Source organism: Mus caroli, unplaced genomic scaffold (assembly GCF_978045245.1).
Source record: "Mus caroli unplaced genomic scaffold, Mus_caroli_1 scaffold_13, whole genome shotgun sequence".
Classification (NCBI taxonomy): domain Eukaryota; kingdom Metazoa; phylum Chordata; class Mammalia; order Rodentia; family Muridae; genus Mus; species Mus caroli.
The window spans coordinates 5270258-5277126 of record NW_028227268.1 but is presented as its reverse complement, the minus strand read 5'-3'; the positions used below and the strand labels follow the sequence as shown (position 1 = coordinate 5277126).

Sequence of the window (6869 nt, the reverse complement as noted above, 5' to 3'; positions counted from 1 at the left end):
AAAATCTAAGCTTTCTGCTTGTGAGTTAACTCCATATTTATTAAGAGAAAACATACACATTAGGTGTCTAGAGGAGTGCTATAAATAGTTATGTAAATATACCAAAGGAAATGAACAGGACCTCTAGAGAGAGGCACACAAGAGGGGCACCTAACAAGCTCAGCTTAAGCACAGAACGATACTTCATCCCATGTTCCCATCATAACAACAAGGCCTGTGGGATAACATGGATCCATCTACCCACAACAGGTAGAGGTTGAGATTCAGTCAGGAATCGGTCCTGGCCCCATCTGGTCCAGATCTCCACCATGACAGAGAGGGGCTGGAAGAGAACGCTGGAGTCACAGAGTTGCACAGGAGACAAGGTTCAGTGCTGACAACTGCTTTGCCAGAGGCGCCTTCATGGAGGGCTGGTTGGAACTGGCTGGAGAGTTCATTTAATTCCCAGTCATCAGTTCCCGGAGGTGCTGTAGACAGACAACCTGGTCCTTCCTTAACAAGACTTCTAGGCCAGAGACAAAAGAGAGAATCAACCATATAGATCATGCTTTGGGCTTAGCCAGGCGAGAGCTTCCTCAGGGTTGAGCAAGGGCCGTGCAGAGGAGGCCAGGTGGAAGTAAGAAGCCGCAATGGGTGGAAGCTAGGCGAAGCATGAGGAACCAGGAATGGCAGAAAAGATGCTTCCGGCTTTGGAGATTAACAAGAAGTCAGTGTGTCTGACCCAGACAGGGTGAGGGAGGGGCCCTGTAATTAAAACCATCTCCTGACCCAGAAAACCTCTTCACAGAGGAGGAAGAGAAAGAACACCAATTTGCTTAGTGAACTCTAATGTACACCCTGAGAGAGGGCAAAGACAGAAGGAAGTCTTGCCCTTCCAGAAAAGGAAGGCTCATCACATACATGCTCTCAAAGTGGGCAGCCAGGCCCTTTCCGGACCAGGATGGCCTCCAGAAGGATGTAGTGTGGTGGCTTTTGCCTATAATCCTAGCGCTCTGGAGTCAGTGAGGAAAAGGTCAGAATAAGTCCATTTCTGTTTTCTATAAGACTTGCATTTGACCAGGTCTTGACCTACTTTCTGAAATTTAATGCTCCACACCCTATACCTTGGTCTCCACCTTGATAATATATTCTGCCAAGTAATTTTGAAATGTTCTACCAAGTTTCTACATAACCAAAAACCCTTGGGAACCCCCTAGCCTTGCAAATTTTGGATCTGTATAAGCCTCAGCTTTTCCTGTGCTCAGTGTCATTTTCTCAGACCTTGCTTTAGGGAGATAGTCCTGTCTGATAGAAAATAAAGCTGGCTTAATGTGACCAAAGAATTTGAGTAATGGCCTGTAGTGCTTTGAATATGCTGGGCCCAGGGAGTGACACTATTGGGAGGTATGGCCTTGTTGGAGTAGGTGTGGCCTTGTTGAAGGAAGTGTGTCACTGTGGGGGTGGGCTTTGAAACCTTCCTCCTGGCTGCCTGGAAGAGAGTAGTTTTCTGTTTGCCTTTGAAACAAGAAGTAGACCTCTCAGCTCTTTCTCCAGTGACAAGCCTGCCTGGACGCTGCCATGTTCCCACCTTGATGATAATGGACTAAACCTCTGAACCTGTAAGCCAGCCCCAATGAAATGCTGTCCTTTATAAGAGCTGCCTTGGTCATGGTGTCTCTTCACAGCAATGGGAACCCTAACTAAGCCATGGTGTTTACTCTGCTTAGTGGAATTAACAAGAAACGGGGATTGTCAAAAGTTCAAGATCAGGGGTCTGGAGAGGTGGCTCAGCCACTAAGAACACTTGTTGCTCTCAGACAGGACCTGGGTTCGGTTCCCTGAGCCTACAGCCATCTACAACTCCATTTCCGGGGGAACCGATACTGTCTTCTCAGCTGTGGCACCAGGCATAGACATACAGACATACTGTACATGGACATACAAACTGGGGGGGGGGGAACCTCATACACAAGATATATAAGTCTAAATAATAAAAATGTTAAGAATGTTAAGGATGCTGAAAAATACAGAGTAGCAAAGCCAAGGAGTATGGATGTCTCCCGTGTTCTTGCCATTCATGGGGCAAGGCACACAGACTCTTGCAGAAGAGATTACAGGCTCCCTCTGTGAAGTCCTGTGGCGCCTTGTGTGTGTTCAGGTTTTTCAGCTGGGTCCTGTATACCCATGTGCCCTGCTGCCATTCTGTTAGTCTCCTCCTTGCACTCCGTGTGTGAGAGGCAGGAGAGGAGGCTCAGTGGTTAAGGACACTTGTTGCTCTTGCAGAGGATCTAGCTTCGGTTCCCAGCACTCACATGGTGGTTCACCATTCCAGAGGATCCGATATCTGCTTTTGACTGCCGAGGACACCAGACATGCATATGGTGCACAGACATACATATGCTCAGGCAAAACACTTGCACTGATAAAATAAAATAAACAGATCTTGACCCGTCCAGCAGGTCCAGTTATTCAAGGGTCTCGAGGGGACCTTCTCCTAATAACCAAATGGGGGTTGTAGAGAGAGACGAGGGTCTTGTGCGAATAACGACACGGAAACCATTCTGGATTGCATCAAGACCCCAATGTATTGAGAAAGGCCCAAGGCTTAAATGAACAAGCAAAAGGGGAAGTACAGATACTTATCAGCGGGAGGGGTGGGGCAATACAAGCAAAAGGAGAAGTACTTATCAGTGGGAGGGGGGCAATAGAATTGCACATTCTTTAGGCAGTTACAAGGGGAAGCAGGAACTTGGTGGTATCAGGGTGTGGTCAGGACATCAGCGATGACTTAGGGCTGGAACATTCTGTGGTTGTTCTTGGAATCGGTGTGTCGGTGGCCCGCTTTTGACCCCCTTTTCTTCTCGGGGGGAGAGGCCCAATTTAGAGATCAAGAGTTGTCTTAATAGCTCCCAACAAGATCTAAAAATAATAATAATAATAATAAATGTAAAAGCAACTTAGAGATAAAAATGTTTATTTTAGTTCAAAGTTCCAGCTCATAGTCTATCATGTGGGGAGTCAAGGCGGGAGCGTGAGGTCGATGGTCACATCCACAGTCAAGAGCAGAGCAAGAACAAATTCATGACTACTTGTGCTAAGCCTTCTCACATAGCCCAAGACTCTCTGCCTAGAGAATGGCGCTGCCCACAGTGGGTGGGTATCCAGCGGTCCTGCATGGTCCTCTGTTGAGATTCTCTTTCCAGGTGAACTGTGTCACTTTGACAGTTTGCGTTATTTTGTTTGTTTGCTTTTTGGTGTTTTGTTTTGTTTTGTTTTTTTGGTTTTGTTTTGCCACTGAAGAAAACCCCATTAGAGCAAACAGGTCTAGAAAAGAGTCCAAGCAACCACTCGGACCCCTTATTCAGAACTTTAAATAGTTCTTTTTATTCAGAACTGTAAATAGTTGTGAGACAGGTAGGCATGGTGTTGGAGGAGCTGAGAGTTCTACATCTTCGTCCAAAGGAAGCCAGGAGCAGACTGTTTCCAAGCAGCTAGGAGGAGGGTCTCAAGCCCACCCCCACAGGGACACATTTCCTCCAACAAGGCCGCACCTCCTAATAGTGCCACTCACTGGGCCAAGCAAATACAAACCATCACACCAGCCTATAGTGAGGAGTTAGCCTGACAGGGTCAAGGGACCGAGGGAGTGGGAGGGTGACTATTGAATGATTCAAAGCCTTGGCTGGAGCAGAGGAGACCGCTCCATTTTAATCTCCCCGTTGTAAGGAGAGAAGGGGCCCAGGAGTCGGCATCACACACCCAGACACCAAGTCCTCACACAAAGGAGAGTTATTACCCCAGGGACAAGCGCTGCGGCTCTGCCTCCGGATGGGACAAAGGCAGGGTGTCGGCAGGAGTGGGGTTTTTTTTGTTTGGTTTGTTTGTTTGTTTGTTTGTTTGTTTGTTTTTGAGACAGGGTTTCTCTGTATAGCCCTGGCTGTCCTGGAACTCACTTTGTAGATCAGGCTGGCCTCGAACTCAGAAATCCGCCTGCCTCTGCCTCCTGAATGCTGGGATTAAAGGCGTGCACCACCAGGAGTGGGTTTTTAAGGAGAAACAAGGGCAAATCTGTGTTAGAATGAGTTGGTGAGTCCTGATTGGACCTTGTAGCAAATGAAGCCAAAATATGAATTTTGATTGCTGGACCATAGAGTTTTAGTCAGGCATAACCAAGAGGCCAAATAAGGGACTAGACCTTGGAGGTAGCTTTAGGAATGTAATCTAATAGTTTAGCAAGGAAAAGGACCAAAGGTGCCGTGTTAGCCATGCTCAGGACTATTGGAGAGTCCTGACACCAGCGAACTGAGCTAACTCAAATGAGACACTGTAGGCTGGAGAGATGTCTCATTGGGTAAAGATACCTTCTGCCAAGCTTGAATTTGATCCCTGGGACCTTCATGGTACAAGGAGAAAACTAACTCCTGAAAGTTTTTTTCTAACGTAAACACACACACAACACACAATTAATTAAAACAATAGGAGCAACACCAAAAACCTCACAAACAGAAACAACAAAATAACTGCACTTAGATTCTGGTTCGACTCCATTCTATTGCTTGCCTTCCTTGTCCTCTCCCCCATCTTCCTCTCCGACACTGCCTTTATTCTGTAACCTTTGCCTCAGGCAGCCCTGCAGTGAACCCCACTACCCACTATCTGGGAAATGTAGAAGCTGAGCCGAGGCTGCAGCTCAGTAGAGCATTTGAGGTCTTGTACCTTAAAAATCAGGCAGGGTGGTGCTTGTCCATGCTCCAGCATTTTGGAAGTGAAAGCTGGGAAGATCAGAAGTTCAAGGTCACCGTCACCTACATAGTGAGTTCTTGGTCATCCTAGACATGATGAAACCCTATTTTAAAAAAAAAAGAAAGAAAGAAAACTAAAATTAGCCAGGCAGTCATAGCGCACATCTTTCTTTGATCCCAACACTGGGGAAGCAGAGGCAGGTGGATTTCTGAGTTCGAGGCAACATGGTCTATGGAGTGAGTTCCAGGACTGCCAGGGCTCCAAAGAGAAACCCTGTCTCAAAAAACAAAAACAAAAAAGAAAAAAAAAAAAAGAAAGAAAGAAAAAAAGAAAGAAAGAAAGAAAGAAAGAAAGAAAGAAAGAAACTTAGAAGCTAAGTGTTCCAGAGCACCAGTCCTGAGCCTCACAGAGGGAGGAACACTTTTCCTGGCCCTTTATTGGTATCTCTGTCACAGTCCCAAGAGAGTTTGTGACCTTAGAGATGGTACAGTGGTGGGAATCCAAGATCCAAGTTTGCATATCTCTAAGGATGTGGTCACAAAAATAAGAAAAAGGGTCAGAGAGAGAGAGAGAAAGCTGCCATTCCCGGGATTCACTGGCCCTCTGAGCCTCATCGTCCATGCCGGAAGCACGCATCCATGAACAGTGATTTCCAGAGCTGGGCAGGCTTGCTGGGCTGCCTGGGCAGAAGGAAGCCTTTGTCCCTCTGTGTATTTATTGCATAATTATAACCTGAGGTGTTTGGCCCAGTCCCCTCCCTCTTATACACTTAATACTTCCTGGACATCTTGTCAATATCATAACTCCCTGTTAGTGTTATGAGTGTGGACAGTAAATCACAATATTAGATAGGAAAGGCACGTCAATGTAATGCCTAAAGCAACATGCATGCTATCATTTAAACGCATGGCATTGGGTTGGAGCAATGGCTCTGTCAGTCAAGGGCCTGCTGGGTAAACAACAAAACCAGGTGTGCCTCATGTGTCTGTGATTACAGCGCTAGGGAGTTGAGACAGGAGGATCCCTGGGCTTGCTAGCCAGCTAGCCTGGCCATACAGACAAGCGCCAGGTTAGGGAGAGACCCTGTCTCAAGTAACCTGTGTTCTGACTTGTTGTCCCAGTGTGACTTTAGTGTGGTCCTCAGGCCCCGACACTGTCAGTATGATGTTGCTGTCTAAACAGTGAAATCCATTGTTAATGGGGGCTAAAGAGATCGCTCAGTGAGGAAAAGTGTTTTTTGTTCTTCCACAAGACTTGAGTTTAGTTCCCAGCAGGCACACAGGGCAGCTCACAGCCATCTGTTACCCTCTGGCCTCTGAGGGCTTTCGTACACACACACACAGACACAGACACACAGACACATACACAGACACACACACACACACATACACAGACACACACACACACAGAGACACAGACACACACACACACACAGAAACACAGACACACACACACAGACACACAGACACAGAGACACACACACACAGACACAGACACACACACATACACACACACACGACAGCCAGAGAGAAATAAAATAAATCTCTAAAGAAAAATTAAGTGGACATGACTGAGGAATACGCCCAAAGTCAACCTCTGGTGGCCACACACATGCACACACACATGCTCACACATGCACACCCATACATACACACATGCACACATACACATAAAAACATGGGTAAGAAAGATGAGTTTTTAAATAAAGAACAAATGGCAAAGTTAAGTTGTGTGAGCCAAGTCCAGAGACACTCAGTGGGTGAGGCCACAAGGCCCCTGGGTTCACCTCTGTGTTAATGTCATTAAAAACTGAGCCACAAAGAGCATCTAGGCGACAGACAGTAGTGGCACACGCCTTTGATCCCAGAACTTGGGAGGCAGAAACAGGCGGATCTCTGTGAGTTCGAGGCCAGCCTGGTCTACAGAGTGAGTTCCAGGACAGCCAGGGCTACACAGAGAAATCCTGTCTCAAAAAAACAAAAACAGGGGCTGGTGAGATGGCTCAGTGGGTAAGAGCACCCGACTGCTCTTCTGAAGGTCCGGAGTTCAAATCCCAGCAACCACATGGTGGCTCACAACCATCTGTAATGAGATCTGACTCCCTCTTCTGGTGTGTCTGAAGACAGCTACAGTGTACTTTCATATAA

The 6869-nt window shown here is 46.8% G+C and overlaps 1 long non-coding RNA gene across 1 annotated transcript; it reads right to left on the bottom strand.

The window, feature by feature from the left end:
• Positions 1 to 2582: 2582 nt before the first annotated feature.
• Positions 2583 to 5335, bottom strand: LOC147001366 (uncharacterized). Its single transcript, XR_015044835.1, has 3 exons — positions 5197 to 5335; positions 4696 to 4825; positions 2583 to 2898 (listed from the first exon to the last, which is right to left on the bottom strand). It is a non-coding gene; the product is annotated as an uncharacterized LOC147001366 (long non-coding RNA).
• Between the last annotated feature and the right edge of the window lie 1534 nt (positions 5336 to 6869).